This window comes from Leptonotus elevatus, chromosome 19 (genome assembly GCF_054856555.1).
Source record: "Leptonotus elevatus isolate MCC_2025b chromosome 19, RoL_Lele_1.0, whole genome shotgun sequence".
Classification (NCBI taxonomy): Eukaryota; Metazoa; Chordata; class Actinopteri; order Syngnathiformes; family Syngnathidae; genus Leptonotus; species Leptonotus elevatus.
In genome coordinates, this window is record NC_141257.1 from 6,741,213 (window position 1) to 6,758,890 (window position 17,678).

The 17,678-nt window shown below is 37.8% G+C and overlaps 1 long non-coding RNA gene across 3 annotated transcripts in view; it reads right to left on the reverse strand.

Annotated features, from left to right (window-relative positions):
• LOC147157667 (uncharacterized) overlaps positions 1-17,678 on the reverse strand; it is a 102,252-nt gene that overhangs the window by 26,981 nt on the left and 57,593 nt on the right. For all 3 annotated transcript variants that reach the window (XR_015091072.1, XR_015091070.1, XR_015091071.1), the window contains exon 3: positions 14,729-14,818. This is a non-coding gene — a long non-coding RNA (uncharacterized LOC147157667). The remainder of the gene's footprint in view (positions 1-14,728; positions 14,819-17,678) is intronic.

A 17,678-nucleotide genomic window follows, 5' to 3' on the forward strand; every position in this document is an offset into this window, starting at 1 on the left:
GGCTGACAACGCATGCAACTTTTTGGGTGATAAATATGGGACGGGATACTGGGTGTTTTGCACAGGAAGAAATATAAGTTGAAGCTGGCTGAGTTCCATAATAAGGGAAGAAATTTCCAAATGATCTTTTTTTTATAAAAAAAAAAACAAAAAAAGTTGAATATGCAGGCTGTATAATGAAAAGAAAAATGATAGGTGAAACTTTGAAAGAGGTCTTTGTTCCAAGGGTACCGATTGGGAATCCAGTCACATAGTGTCACAAATCTTAGGTAGGTTAGCCAAATACTAAACAGTCAGGCAGGCGCGTTCCAAAATCCATTAAAAATGAAATATTGGTGACACCTCTGTTTAGGTGCAGGATATTGGCAATCCATTAAAAGCGGTTGTAGATTTCCCTTTTAAGGTCTGCTTGTTTCTGTGTTGGGAGAACAATGCTGAGATATGGTCAGACGGAAAATTTGGGGTTGGTGCTGTGCTGTCTGACTACAGATATAGGACTTGATTTAATAAAGCTTTGATAAACTGTTCCAAACTTGATTCTGTGGAATCTGATCCTCTGACCATACACACCTGCAATTGTGGCACAGCTAATTTTGTAGGTTCTGGGACGAGTATAATATGCAATCCAATTGATTCTGCATGCGTAATGTGATTCATCAAACTTTGTGTCTTTATAAATACCCTGTCTGAAAGGCAAGAGTAGGGATAACGCTTTTGCTAGTAGCTTTTGCTTCTAATTGTCATAAGCGCTGACTTGGAGCTGCATTTCCTTACGTTTGGGTCATTTCAACAATACTATGAGAATTGGCTTCGGCTTCTCTCAGGAGTTTTTGGGCTGTATTGTCCCAAGTTTTAAACGCAATATTACACAGAATGGGCAGACACATCCCATTCCCATTCACTCTCGACGAGTTAAAGCAAAACATCATAGGAGCGATAGATATATTTTGTGTACCCTAAGTAATGTTTATCTTCCACTAACACGTCCAATTCCATCACTTTATAATCCATTTTGCGCTTGCAGTTTTCTCACACATTTTTCACGGTGAAAACCATCTGAATTGCCCAGTGCAAAAATATTTTCTCTCAAAAACGTATAAAAAAAATTATATTTTAAATATTTCCATGGTCCCAAAAACGTATTCATAGGTTTTTATGTTTGTTTTTTTTATGCTAGAGTGTACGGAAGACTTTGATGCAGCTTCTGATCTGAAGAGATTGCTTAAAGCAATTGTAGTTATTACAAAAAATGCCCAGCAGGTGGTAGCAGAGTATAAGAGATGTGAAATGATGAAACTTAGCTATATTCCAATGCTAATTGCTGCAAAATCGAAACAGATACAAATACAATACAAATACAAATATACTTTTTTTTGTCCTGATGAAAGAAGAGACTATTTTGGTAGGTTCCATGTTTTTATACCAATAGAACACAATATTCTGTGGGCCTTGCAAAATCAGTCAAAATCCAGTAAAACAGTCGGGAGCGAAAGGGGTTCCTTCAGTGAAAATGGCTGCGAGTGAATTAGTTACAAAAGCAATCTCCCCTTGCCTTTGAGTGAGTGAGCATGGAATTTAGTGCAAGCAATTTGGTTGAAATGTTAGTAGATCACATGGAACACAGCTACGAACAGTGTGCGCAATCTGTTTGAGTGAACATGAAATTTGCCACCCTTGGGTGTAAGTCAAGCCCATAATGAAGTAAAATTAACGAACAGTTGGGCTTCACTTAAAAGGCACAAGACGTATCGGCGCCGTCCATCCCTGGCACACCTTTACATAATCGACTGCCCATATCTACACATTTGCATGTCGGCTGGCATGCACGTTGACCTTCTCTCTCCGCATTCAAGACACGGTACAAGTGATTTTTCCAGATACGGCAGTATGACTGTCAGTAAGAGTCTTGGAGGTCACCAGTTCCCATGCATTATTGAACAGAAAAATGCGGCGAGCGAGTCAGAACCCGATGGAAGAAGACCTGGTGCTCTTTTCACAGACGCTTGGAACCCGCAGTCAGTCTGCCCTGCACAGAGCCTGTGATACAGAGTAGGCCTTGCTTTCAAATTAGCATTTACTGGATCTCTGTTTTGCTGTTAATGGGGTCACGAGGACTGAGATTCCGAGTTTAGCCTTTGATATCAAAATCTGTTTGCCATTTAAGCAAATATAGAGCGCTATATAAATTATAATATAGCCTACATGTGTTTTAATTGACACGGTCAGATTTAACTTCCCAGATCGCATTTGTGCTCCAGAAGGCCCAAAAATATATATAAAATACTTCATTTTCTGATGCTAGAACTACACAGATGAAGATGGGAAAATATGCGGTAGAAAAGGAGGACACATTGGAGCCAAAATTGCTCAGTACGATCCAGTGCAGTCAAGCTTAAGCCCTTTTAATTATACTGTTGACACGTTTTGGGGGGCCTCAAAGCACAAAGGCTACAAATTGGGCTGTTTTTTCTAAGAAATAGAAAAAAAGAAGAAAGTGTACTCTCCAGGTGTGCTCTATGAAGAGGTATGGTACAAGAGTCACAAGAATAGAACTAAAAGGAAGATAAGGGCTCTTTAGCAATTGTCGTTTTTTTTTACCTCGGTGTTATCATACAAGGTGCAAAAAGTAATTTATTTAGTAACTAATTTATAAGCATGTTCTCATAAGAAATTTTAATTTAAATAGATGTTTTTTTTATAGTGGCATAATCTTTTTAAGAAGATTGGTTGCTGTCTTCTCATCAAACAGATTTTTGGCTTTAGTAAATGAGTGTATAGAGCTGGAGTTTTTCCAGAGTAGACAAAAAAATTGGGTTAATGGTGATATATTGCCAAGAAATGTGAAAAGATGGCGAATTACAAGAGAGGGCGAAATGGGTCAGCAAAGGTACAGGGACAAGAAGGTGTAAAAGAAAAGTCCAGGCTGAGGTAACATGCAGCAAAAGTAATCTGGAGGAGGGAGTGGTGGAGTGCCGCAGGGGTTGTTAGTTTTAATTGGACCTCAGGCTTCGGGACAAGCAGTGACAAAATCAAAAGGCCAGATATACATCAAGCAGTGCTGGAAAATGTCGAAACGTGGGGAAGGGCCGCGGGGCAGAGAGTTGGAGAGAGAAAGGGCATTGTTAGATTGTTAGCAGACAGATTTTCTGAGAAGTTTTCATATATTGATGAGAAACCGTGAGAAACAGAGAAGATGTGGGTGGGAGGAATTAATTTGAAGGATGAAATGTTATCCCTATGTTCGGTTAGTCAACAAAGTATAACCAAAACCCACAATAAAAGGACCTTACAAAAGCCAGCGTGACTTTACTTTTAATTCATAAAGTTTTTCTTATTTTGTTCTCTTTCGTACATTTTGTTTAAGTTGTGCGGAATGTTGCATGAGTTAACCAAAGCACCAATTACACCACTGCTCTGCATCGAGAACAATAATCTAATTTACTAATTAGAATCAACCTTTTCAGCTCCAAACAAGGATGGTAGATGGCACTTGCAGAGGATGGAACCCACAACGCCTGGATTGGGTGAGCACCCCTCTACCACTGAGCCATGCCACCCAATGATCGAAACAGACATGAAAGGGAGGGCTTGGGGGTGGTGGATAAGATTGAGCTAATAGGATTCGTATTAAGATTAGGATGAGGGTTGCGGGGTATGATTTGCCCATTGAAAATTAATTGAAATTACCGTTATCAATAATTTGGCCAAAATTGTCAGTTCTTGGTTCCAAATTCAAACTTTGGTTTCAAAATTCCAAAGTATGGACCTCCAGAGTGGGGCACCATGTCCCACCTCACATAGCCCGGGGACGAAGCATTGATCTTGGGTAAGCGTTTGGGGTTGATGCCTCGGGCTCAGAGCTCCAGGATCAACTTCATGTGAACATACCTAACCTTTTGGGGTCTTGCGGTTGAAATTAGCATTTTGATCAGGGTTGACCAAATTAGGGTTAGGGTGCACGCACGCTATCTGATGGAACTTCCCGGACCACACGCCTGTGGAACAGTTAGTAGAGAACCAAAATGGACAGGCCACCCACCGCACGTTTCAGACGTTACCCAAAACCAGGAGTTCCTGCCCGATACGATGCACTCAGGAGTAATACATATGTTTGCATTCCTATTACTGAGAAAATTGTTTACCAGAATATTCTTTCATCTTTAGCTGGATATAAGAAATGCATTAACTCATGCATTTACAGAGCAATAATATAACATTCCGAGGGCTTAAAGTTGATGTGCTTTAAGATTCAAGTATTTTTTTTAGCATACGCAATGTCATTTAGAAGACAGAGAGCCATGTTTTAGAGTCCTGGTTCCAAAATCTATGGAAAACAAAAAACACTGTATGACACTTGAACTGTACTTAGCAGAGTTTAAATGATAGAACCGGTGACAGTACAGTAGCACTCAAGAAGATAGTGAAGCGGTACTAATTGACAACAACCTCCCTATTATCAATAACTCATATCAAGGATGTGACAGTGTGGTTGTGCGTGTGAGTTGATGTGTGGGCGGAGTGTGCGTGCGTGTTTGATGAATAGTGTAAACATCCCGAACAACATCAGGATTAACCCAAAGTGACACGTCCTGATGTATTTCATGTCAGCTGCGTCCTCTGCATCGCTAAAAGTCAGCACGCCGGTTAAGATGTTGAGAGGGTTGTATCAACAAAAACAGGGTTAGTTTGCCTTCAACAAAATCAATCATGAAGATTAATAAACCACTAATCTAGGGTATAATTCGTACGTTTTTGGATTACGTGTATTTAGAGGTTATACGGAACATAAACGTAAATGTGACATTTTTGTTTTTGCTCCCATTTTTCACGAGCTTATCTCAAAGATCTACGACGGATTACATCTCTAAAATATTGTGTTGTGCCAATTGGACCACATCATTGTTTCGTTTATTCTTGAATATATAAAATACTTCAATGCATCACAATAACACAAACATTCACTTACAGCATTTGTCACCTAGTGGATTTGCACATCTGATTAAAGATTCCTCCTACCTCCAACTCCCTCTTTCTATCTATCTTTCTTGGAGACCCCAGGCTAGCCCAGAGATTATAGCATTCATCCGGTCTCAGAACAGTTCTTGGTCCCGGAGGAGGTGCTGGAGGGCATTGCTGTGGAGAAGGACATCTACACACAGAGTCACACTGACGTCTGCCCTGATAGGCAGCGGAAAATGTCTGGTAAAGTTTACATTCCCCAGAGTATTAAAAAAGTAAAGTGTCTCGCTTTGAGTGGCAGACATTAAATGTGGGTTCAAGAAGTGGAAGAGAACATGGTAGACTAAAAAAAAAAAAATAAATCATCACGATGACAGCCAAAGGCCAGAACATGTGATATTCATTTGCGAATAATTATTAATTTAATGAGGATAAACTGTATTGAAAAAAAATAGATGGATGGATTATTATTATAGAGAGAGGGCATTCACTTTTACCGCTGTATCTATAAAAAAACAAGCAGCTTCTTCTATTTTTTTTAATGAGCTGAGATAATTTGTGACAAACATATCCCTAATTTCCTTATGAAACGAGGAAAGCTGTAAAAAAAAGAAGCGATATCATAAAATGTGCTTGACTTGTAAAAAATGATGCTTAATGTACTTTATTGAGCCTGGTATTCTTAGATTGATGTACATTTGGCCTTGTGGATTTTAATCAGAGTTACAAGTATTGTTTTATTTTTTTTACGACGACAGGCTCGCTCTTAAATTCAAGCCCTTTAAAATTGTACAACTTTTGGGGTTTTATCGCTTTACTTTCACTGCTTCGTCATAAATCCAGTTAGTTGCCCAATGACCTCAATTCCCATTCCACTCCATATTGAAACAGTGAAGACAATTCCTTTATTTTGTTCAGGAGTCAGGTTTGGTGAACATGAGACAACATGGTAACATTTCAGCTTTTATTTCCATGTATTCACATCTGGGTCTGAAAAAAGAAAACAAAAAAAACATACTCGTACCATTTATTTGAAACCATCAATTTTTACATATGACTGACTAGTGCTTTCATATACGGAAATGTGGAATTGCCAATATGGTGTAAACATTTTTGACTGCCAATATAGTTTTAACGTATTTGCAAGTATGTTTCAACATACTTGCAAATATGCTCAAACGTATTTACAAATATGTTTAAACGTACATTCAAATATGTACAAAAGGTACTTTTAAATATGTTCAAACGCACAAATATGTTTAAACCTTCTAGTAAATACATTCAAACGAATGATTTCAAGGACGCACAAACGTATTTGAAAATATGTTTGAACATACTTCTAGGCTAAGTGCTAAAAACTGGGTATGCAAGTCAATAGCTTGTGACATTATGGGGAAAAAAAGTTTGTAGCAATTAGCCTACCCACTTGCAAATAAACTTGAACGTATTTGCAGGTATTTTCAAACGTATATGCAAATACGTTCAAACGTACGCTTTAAATGTATTTGCAAATGCGTTTGAACTTATTTGCCAGTCAAAAATATTTACTCCATATCGGCAGTTCCACGCTTCCATAGTCCTATTAATTGTCCTAGTCCTAATCCTAATAAAATTGGTAGACACACATTTGTCTCCAGACTTAAACCCAATAGATTAAGCATTTTTGCTTGCTGAAGAGGAGACTGACAGAAGTAACCCCTAAAACCAACAATCAATTAAACAGTCTGTGATGAACACCTGGAAAAGCATCACAAAAAAATGAATGTAAAAGTTTTTGTCTCATACTGATCATTTTGTAAATATTTTTAGTCTACAACCAGAATAATAGAATCCGTTTCACCGTTCCAATAATTATAGAAGCGAGGGCAAGGACCGAAATCTATCTTAAAAAAACTCAGCTGGCTGTCAGCCACCACTGTGCAGCTGCACAGTACAACGCAAGGTCCTGCTGGTTTGGTCATCTCGCAACAAAAGAATGGGCTGCATTTTACAAACATGAGCTGCTTACAGGGAAGAGAAACATCGTTTTTGAACAAAAGCAGCACAAGGCGTCACGTCACGTCATAAACTGTATTAGTACCTTCTTGCAGAATATGTGTATGGAATTGCTGATTACATTTTTGGAGGGTGTTTTAAGTCTCAAAATGGTCAGATAATCACCAGAAATGAATGGCTGAACAAAAGTTTTCCTCCCATTACAAGACATTTTTGCTATTATTAGCTAGTTCCTGTTTTGTTCCCATTCACGTTCGCTCGAGCAGCTGGTGTTTATAAACTTTTTTTGGGGGGGGGGGGCCTACTTTGGAAAAAGAGTTAAATAAAATCAAACATTTATTTGGATATTCTGCGACTGGTGGTGTGCATTTGTGTTCATCTGTTTGTGCTGTTTGACAAGAAGGAGCGCTTCGTTTGCCATGTGCTCGTCACTTGCTAGCAGAAGGTACGTACCGCGTTGTATGTGGTGTTTTCATATTTTGCATTACATAAGTGGTTGATTTCAGTCTGAACATGTTAATGAGTTAAAAAAAAAAATCTCTTTATTATCGTGATACTAGGCTAGATAACTCATTGCCTGTACAGTTAAATGGGTTTTCCCATATTTTAGGATTTCAATAAAAGGTTACGTTGGGCAGTTATAATAAAGTTAAAATAAATAAATCTATTTTATAATTTAAACACAAAATAAATAATAATAATAATACCGTATACTATATATATGTAAAGTAAATATTTAAAATTACAACAAATGAAATCTCCCGTGGCAGGCAGTGCCTTGGCAAACGCCCCCATATCATCTTTTTTGCGCCACCATCAACCTCTCAGCTATGTTCTGCTTACTACCTCCCGTTTCCTCCCGTTGTTCCTCACAGTTCCACAGAAGTGATCTTCCTTCCCGGTTGCATATCACTCATCATTATTCACATGTCCTTTGGAAGGTCAATTGATCTGGTTTGAGACTGTGGGAAATGTTTCCACTGATTGCTTGTGACACGTTGGCGCGCACGCGCGCAGTCGCAAGCCCGTCACTTTATCAAGCACAGAAGATAAACAACTTTGGATAGGCTGAGAGACAAGGTGGGGATGTTAAATGTGAGGCCCTTCACACATGGCCTGTTAAGTGATGCTGAATAAGGGCATCTGTCCTTCTCGGGAAGCTCCTGTGGCGTGGGGATGCGCGCACGTGTGTACGTGTTTGCCCTTTCAAAAAAAAAACTAGCCGTGTCTGCATTCTTTTTCTTTGTGACACAATGCACCAATTAATCAACAGTTTAGGTCCGCTATTCATCACAACAGCATTGTGTTGGGTCGCAGTTGAAACAATAGGAGATATAATGATTGTGGGGGGGGGGGGGGTGTGCTCAGGTAACTGATAGGCCAGTGCTGCATTGAGAAAGGTTTGCAAATATATAGCAGTCGTTGATGATTTGAACCTACATTAAATAAATCAAATGATTTAACATCTATGAGGAGTTCGCATTGCCACCTAATCTCTTGAAAGTTTCATACCAAGAGCAGCGCCGTGTGACGCCCACCACCCAGAAGTGACTTTATCTTTCCTAGCTTGTCCTCATATCACTTCTGTGCCTCCTCCAAAAGCAACAATGGCTGCACAAAGCCTCATCATGCAGAAAGTCCCCCTGCCAGCCTTCAGCCGTCTGAAGATAGTGATACATAGGTTCAGCGCGCTGCAGATTTCATTTCATTTCACTCCCGTCTCCATTTCCTCTGTCAGTTGTTTTTTTTTTTTTTGGTAGTCTGCCATTCCTGCAACAGGTTTTCAATTTAATGTGATTGAATGTTATAATATAAAACACTGAGCGGAGGGGTCGAAATTAATCGATTAAGCAGTCTCAGTTTTTTTTCTGTACTTTTTATCTATTTATATTAATAATTTTTATTATCATAGTTTTAAAATCCTTTATTTTTGTCTTTGCACTGAATGGCCTGTACTTTACTGTTGCGTTGCACTTGTAATGACAATAAATCTGAAGTAATTGATTATCAAATTAATCGACAAATATCTTAATAATTGAGTCATCGTTAGATGTTGTTGAACTTCAAATTGTCCAAATCCTTTATTCTCTGATTTCTGTAGTCCTTTATGAAAAAATACTTTTTTTTGTGTGTGTTTAATCAAAATATGACATTTGAAAATATCTGCTTTTACTTTCAAAATCAATCCCTCTTGTGTGATATTGCTTAATTGCCGTTTTTAAATGACTAAACAATGCCAAATAAACAACAATAATTAAACATGAATCTGCAAAAAAAGAGTTTAAGAATACAATTTAATACAAAATAAAATTGTATTGGATTATTTGATTGATCGATGGAATAATTAAGTTTTAAAATATTACATAGTGACAACCCTAAAAGTGAGTAATGATTTGTTTAATGAAAAAAAGTCAAATATTCCGAGAGTTCATGACACATAATCATACACTCAATTCCTATGCTTCTTTTTTTCTTAAGGCAAGGCAATTTTGGAAATAGCAAATTACATATGTTGAATTTTGGTAAAACTGTGAATATTTGTAATGAGAAAAATACTAGCCCTCATTGCGTGGATTTTTGGAATATGTTGAAATTATAATGATGTGAATCGGACAAATTATGTGGAAGAAAATGTATGTCAAAAATGTGTGAGTGGAATGGAATAACATTTTAGGTATAATATAATATATATAAGACCTTTACACAATCATTAAAAGAACATATATTGACAAAATGTAAACACATTTACAAACAAACAATTTAACGACATTTAAAAGCAAAGGAAAAAATAAACTAAACGACTGTATAGTGAAATTGATTAGAAAAATGCTTTAATACATTAATCACATTTAAGGGGGACAGTGGGGAAGTTTTTAAACTGTATTTACAAGCATTCATACTTGGGGCTGACTTCCCTTCTGGTGGCAAGTTATTCCAATTGTGTGCAAAATAACAGCCACAGGCTGTTTCACCATGTTTGCTTTAAAACCTCGGCTCCACTAATTGACACTTAAATCGCAATACTTCATCTAAAAACCACACCAGAAGAGGAAAACCATAAATAACTAAAATACCTTCCCAACTTCACTTTCTATTATAATTAAAATGTTCCTGCTTATGTTTTTTTGTCACTTATATCCAATTATCCATGCTTTAGTCTCTGTTAAATTAAAGACAAGCCTCTAAAGGTTATTCCTGTAGCAAAAAATAAGTCTGCACGTGCTAGTAGTAATAAAAAAATATGTCAAAATGGAGTGTTGGTAACATTCCTCCATTCTGATGAGGATCATGAAGCCGCACAGCAGTGCTGCAAGGGTCCTGAGCAGAGTTGGCACGATTGTCAAAAATCTTCATGACATGTAAAGAAAAAAAAAATTTACTTGTCAGAATACATCTGACATCTCGTTGTGATAGCTTGTGCGTGTCTAAATTTAAAATTCCCTTTTTTTTTCTTTTTTTTTTTAAAATCAGACGTCAATGAGATACAGCATCTTCGCTCATCTGAATACTGTAGGTGTGACCCACTACACACATTCTAAAAATAAGAACTTGCTCACTGAAACATGGCTAAATTTGCAACACTAGACCCACAAGGAAGCAGACCGAGCAAGCGCCGAATAGAAAGACATTGACTTTGAACCTTAAATTAGTTAAGTCGGTGGTACACAGGATGTGGCTCCACGCAGCTGTGCGTTGTGTGTTCCGAGTATCCGACAGCTTAGCGGGCTTTATTAATGCATCGGTGCCCTCAGCCTGTCAAAGCTTTGTAATGTGCATCCCCCTTAAAATGGGAAAATCTGCTCCCTTCAAGCATGTGAATCAGCATTTTTTATTTTTTTTTAAGACACGTGAAAGCCAAGGCACACCAACCATACGGGGATCCGCCTTCGCGAACATTGCACGACAAGCCTTGCGTGAGCAAACATGCAAACAGTCAGACACTGAAACTCATGTTGCGTCGACATAATAAATCAGATTTGTGCAGTGCTCATTTTCAAGAGGATTTTGTTATGTAGATGCTACTTCTTGAAAATGTGGCGGCACAATTGATTGCACAAATTGGCAACAACCAGCAGAGGGATATTGTCCAATTGTCCATTTTTGTCTAGTAATTTAATTTTTGTGTCACATGAGGTACTAAAATTGGACACAAAAGCAGACAGGACACGGAAGTTTAAAACTCGAGTCTTTATACACGAAAGTACAAAGTAACAACAAAGAGCAGGGCTGGATGCTGATGGCCCTCAAGAAAGTGCTTGCCGAACAAACCTTAACCAAGAAACCTCAGCTAAGAAACCTCGAAAACCTATAAAAGTTGATCTGACTTGACCGGAAAGCTTCCGTGCATTTTGATTGGCTATAATTTGCAACATCACCAAATTGGGTAACTGAGATTCATACTTTGAATCGCAGGAGTTTTGCTACCTTATATTTTTACAAAACGTTTTTTGATATTTTAATGTAGGACTGTTTTTCTGCGATGTTTAATTATCCCCCCCCAAAAAAACACAACAACAACAAAACTTTCACTGCTCAGTAATCGCAGCAAATTGTTTGAGACGAGAGAATACTGGCACCAATTCACGATTTCTAAAATTGGACCGACTGGCTCATCACACATTTTTGGCTCATTTATGGTTCATAAACTCTTGCAAGCATTTGGTTGTTTTTGTTATTTTTACTTCAGTGAGATTGCATTTGTGAGTGAACAGTTCAATTTGCTTCTGTTTAATAGTTTTATATGGCCCATTCCCATGAGCTAATTTCCCTCCAAAACGCAACAGATGTTTGCTCGCATACGCACACGCACGCTCGGCGATGGTGGCGAGGGCAGCAATATGCTCCTCACTTGTGTTAAAGACCCTCGTTGGTATTCCGCGCATGTCTGCCGGACGAGGTTAGCAAGCGGATCACATCTATTACCTTGCTAATTCTACAGCTTGGCCTTTGCATAATAAGATGAGAGGCGGGGAAATGTGCTGGGTGTGTGTTGAGGAGAGAAACGAGTCAGGGTAAGTAATCAAAATGTGTTTGCAATGGCGTCGTGAATGAATTTCAACATTGTAATCGCACAATGAAATGGTAATTGAGTAAATTAATGTTTTACTTTGTGCTTTGACTCTGGTCTGGTGATGAACGGTCCCACGAATGGATATATTCATCACATCTGATACTTGAACCGTGATAATTCCAATCGCTCTGCCTTCCTCGCTTCAAAAAGGAAATTCCATTCAATGGTTGTACAGGTCAAACAATTCAGGTATCAAGCATCCATGTGCAAGATACAATTGAAATGTAATAAAAACTGATAAATACAAAAGCCACAGCATTAGGTAGATCTGCATAAAATATGACCAAAGTGGTTTCCATAGCACCCTATGTTGGAAAAGGAAGTCTTAACTACTCCTTAAAAAAAAATGGTGATGGTGGACGGAGAAATTACATATTAGTATTCCACCATTAAAACAAATTCTTGATAAAGGTGGTTTTATTAAACCAAAATGGAAGCATTTGTGAAATTACAATGCAATATCGTAATATATGCATGTATGTAAGTACGTATCGGTATGGGGGCACGTTACATTGTCTTTTTCATACTAGTATTACGTATAATTGCACATCCACTACAGTAGGTGGCAGTGGCGCTCTCATTGTCAGTGACTGCAAGGAGTATTAGCTCCTCTGTAGAGGTGTACCTACAACAAATTTATAGACAAATCATGTTATCCATAGTCGCGGCTGTTGTTGGGGGGGGGGGGGTTGGAGGCATTTATGTGTGTGTGTGTGTGTGTACGTATGTACCAATTTAGCTTCTAAGATTGATGCATTCTGGGGAAATATTAAGGGGGAGAAAAAAAACGTTTCATGGCTCAATGCTTCCGTTGTAGCATGCGTTAGCTCCACCAATAGCAATCTAAAAATCTTGGTAAAAAATTAAAGTTCACAACTACTCTTCCCCTTGCCGCGACTCTTGTCCTCTTGGTCAAATCACTCCTGTAGTAATACTTAATGAACTAGGCAAATACACTGGAACATGGCTGAAGTTTTTTTTTTTTTTCACCAAAGGTTTGTAATGGTCCTGTTTAATTATGCCCTTCTAGCTCTTTTAATTTCATTTTGATAAAAGGGATGCTTGATCAGTCTGCGCCTTAATAGCTCTTTTAGGGGAGCGGCTTTATTGCCATTTCATGCTCCTTACAAGAACACTGCTGCTTCAGAGCATCTCAGTCAGCATTTTTTTATACACATATACACACTGCTCAAAAGATTTAAAGGAACACTTGATCACTTATGCAATGCACACACAAAAAAAAAAATAGTGCGTTCATTTTGAGTTAATTTGAAGTTCTTTTAACGTCACTTTTTAAAAAAACTTAATATGGAAAGCCTCTACTGGGGGAATTCCAGTCGCAACACAGCAGACACGTCCACGTCAAAATTTAGCAGTAATAATTTTATAATAATGCATATATTTGTGGAGACTGGGGTCAAGTTGTCTTTTACAATTTTAAAAATGTGCAGAATTTCACAAGTTACTTGTTAAAGATTAGATAACTCTTAATATAAAAAGAAAAATGCACTGAGCTGTCACCAACGTCTCACAAATGCAATTATGCCATTTAGTGGCAGAAAAAATACCTCAACACAAATCAATATCACACTTGTTTTTTACAATGCAGTACATCTTCTTCTTTTTTAACAAAATGTTATGAATTATTTTGAAATTACTGTATCAATGACTAAAAGATGCAGCCATATTTCTATTAGTTTAACATTTGTTTTATGTTTACAAGAGTATGAAAACTAAACTACATTTACAACAGATGTAAAATTTGAGATTAATAGTGAGTCATGCGATTAATTACGGATAAAAAAAATGTAATCGCCTGACACCCCTAATATAAATATAATATATATAATAAAAATATAAATATATATAATATATAAAATATAAAATATAAAATATAAAATATAAATATATAAATATATAAATATATAAATATATAAATATATAAATATATAAATATATAAATATATAAATATATAAATACTATCTCCCTTTTTTAAGTGAGATAGCTGCTGAAAGATTGAAGGTAAGTGAAAAATCAAATTTTTTGAAGGACGGAGTCGAGTTTGAGAAGGACAGTTCGCTTTCATTTTCCATCAAGGGAACTAACCTTTTTACTCTCTTTTGAGAAAAATCTAAGTGCAAATACAAGCTGAATAAACTCACTACTAGGTTAATGAAATCATGAATGGGTCTTTTCGCTCATTCTTATGACCGCTGTTAGGTTTGTAACGTCAATGCATCCAACCACTCATCTGGCATCTATGGGACAACCACAAGATTGATTCTTGCCTTCTTGTCATCCATACATCCACACATGATATGCTGCAATAATGTAATCATCAGTTCTAAGGCTATGAAAAGTCAAGTACTGCATCACACTGTGTAAATGTCACTTGTGTGATAAAACCACCAGCGTATTTGCATAGTAAACTTGAATTGAGATTTTTTCTGGTCAAATCGAATGTACATATTAAAATACAGGACATAGGACAAAGCATAATTTGCTCACATACGTATCTCCATGATAGACAATACAAGGTATTCAACGCATTCCCATCACAATTTACCAAGGCGCTGTCCGAGACAATTTTAGAATTGGTTAAACCGCAGCACCCATGTGCATTTGGCCTTGACTTTTCAACTGAGGCTGACTGATTCTAAGCAATCATTGGCTTGTATCGATCACATCGATTTGACGCTCACCTCATTCACTGTCTCTGACCTCTGAAGAGTTTCAGTCTCAGTTTCCTGTCTGGCTCTACAAATGTGTCTTTGGCAGAACCGCTCCTCGCTCTGCAGAAGAACAAGAAGAAAAATATCATTGTAGACTTTAAGCTAGCTCAATGCAGAATAAAAACACAATATGAGAAAATATGTTACTTAACACAAAAATACATACATCGACCAGAATAGAAAGGGAATTACCAGCAAAACTAGAGCATTACAGAAAAGCACACACAAGAGGCACATTCTATTCTTAAAGTGTATTAACTTGAGAGGCAAACCAAGATAGAGTCGTAATGTGAGAAATACTCAAAATGAGAGTGCAGGAGCCAACTGCTACCAAAGGGAGAAAAAAAACCTGAAAACTGGGTATAACTCATGATTACAGGCAGTAAAACCAATAGCGGTCCATCAGCAGTAAAATATAGCCAACAGGATGATTAAGCTCATTTTCCTGTGTGCCAGTCCTCTCTCTCTCTTTCTGCCTCTATCACACTAAACAGCATGCATTTGGACATGTTCCGCTGTTTAAAAAACAAGGAAAATCATCAGGCTTCTCTGTGAAGATGACACCTAGAAGAGGTTATGTGGTGAGCTATGATGGGGTGATGGATTATATGTGATGTGGGATTCCCCAGGGATCCATTAATGACTTATGTGCATTTTTTTTTTTTTTGCACTAGACCAGATCGTACACAACAGATTATACACACACGTCTGTGTATGACACAGAAGATCCGACACTAATTATGCACTTTATGAGTTTCTGAGGCTAATCAGACTGCTACTCTAATGAGTTGGGCCTTATCCCAAAAAGAAAGAAAAAAACAAAAAGACGGTGCTATCATTCGAGGGCACAACTTGTGATTGTGTGTATGCACAAGGGAGTGTCTGTGACTTGGGTTAAACAGATGTTATTATACGTGTGGGCATTGCTTATTCCTCACCGTCTGTAGACATTATTATTTAAATACATTTTAATTACAGAAATGAAAGTAATACTGTAAACAGATAAAGTGCTGGGAAATATAATTATTTGTGCAGTGAATTTCTGCATGGCCTTCAACACTCTTTAAAAAAAAAAAGTAATATTACTTGAAAAAAACTCTAATTACATTTTACAAGGACAGTTTTGAGTACGTTACCATTTTTTTTTTAAGTTACTCAAACATTGAGGAACAAACTCATGACCTTCACTCTACCACCTAAACCATGCCACTCTTTGCCACTATACTGCATTGCTGGTGTATCCAAAACAAGGCAAAAAAAATTGTCTTTTGGAGGTACAAGGATTCTGCCTGACACCATCAATATGCTAACACACAGCTGCAGCGGCATGGCTCAGGTGGTAGAGTGGCTGTCTCCCAACCTGAAGGTTGTGTGTTAGTTCCTCAACCCTTGAGTAGCTTTTGTTTTTTTTTAAATAAACTGGTCAAATGTACTCAAAACTCTCTCTGTAAATGTCAATACTTTTTGTTGTTGTTTTGAAATATTTTTCAGATGACATCATGTCGAGTCTATCACCTGGTCCTTCAAAACAAGCAAATGCGGTCGACCTTCGTCAGTTTCATAACTTTCCTCCTGCAATCTACATTTTCCAAGGATGATGGCCAGCATTGTTTTCATGGCAATTGGTTCACTTTTACAAATCAGAATACAAAACAAGTTATAGCTTCAAACGTCTCATTGTGACCATCTAAATCCAAGAGTGGCCGAGCTGCACTGAAAGGCCGATCCCAATAGATGGATTTCCACTCAAATTATATAACCGTCAGTGCTCTCATCCCGCTTCCAAATGGCAATTCAGCAAACTTGTCCTAAAATGAGCTCAGAATCTATTGTAGATATTTTCCCATTTGCCACGAGTATGGAAAATGTCCCAGCCATCTGCTCTGCTGAAATATTTAGTCATGCTCTGTTGCAGCATCCATCTCTTGAGCTCCGTTACGGCGTACAAAGAGGCTTGTGTAGTGGTGGTGGTGCAGGCAAGCAAAAAGGCGCTGGCACGTCCACATCTGTGCACAACAATATGCGCACGCCAGTATGCAAGAGAAATACAAATGACTTCCCCATAATTGCAAGTGTCCAGTAATGCACTGGCACATACGACAGAACATGCAATGATGCTCGTCAGGATGGCTGCATAAAATTTTAAATAATCAGCTTAAATGTCATGTATTGTTGCCTACATGAATGCGTCATGAGAAATCCGCAGGCGAATGTGATGATGACATGAAGTATTCACATTCAATACATGTACCTGCTGACTGACTCTTATCCTCCAATGTATGAGAGTGCCTGCATATAGTTGCCGGCATCAATATTAACAGGGGTGAAAGTGCCTAATTACCTTCCGCTTGTCTGCAAGTGGGGTCTCACACGGTAAATTTTGGGTCAAATCAGGCGTTTCGGCGCAAATAGTTCAACATTTAATATGGAATAACTGCATATAAATAACATAAATAAATTAAAATTCAAGGTTTGTGGATAGCACTTCATTGATTTGCTTCCACTTGACCCACTCTGAATATCCTTCATTGTCTTCTTGGGGGAATGCTCAAGTGCTGCCTTCGAGTAAATGTCACCACCGACTAACGTTAGTTAGCTCTGTCATCTTAATACTTGCATTGTGTGTCTCTGAGGGAATGCATTGCAAGTGCTGCGGATTCTATAATTAAGCTGGTCATTAATTTGACCCTCGTGAGGTTTAATTACTTCTATTCGCCGTAAATCTGTATAAACCAACTTTCTAATATGTCCGAGTCTGTTTGGAGTTTAATTTGTGGAGTTTTTCACAAGAAGCTGATGTGCATGATAGAGAAAAAGCAGCAATGACAGTCAAAGCAGATGACCAACAAGACAGCTGGGGAGATGACTGAGAGACATATTACTTCCCAGATTAGGTTTGTTTTCCAATCATCTTCTGGCT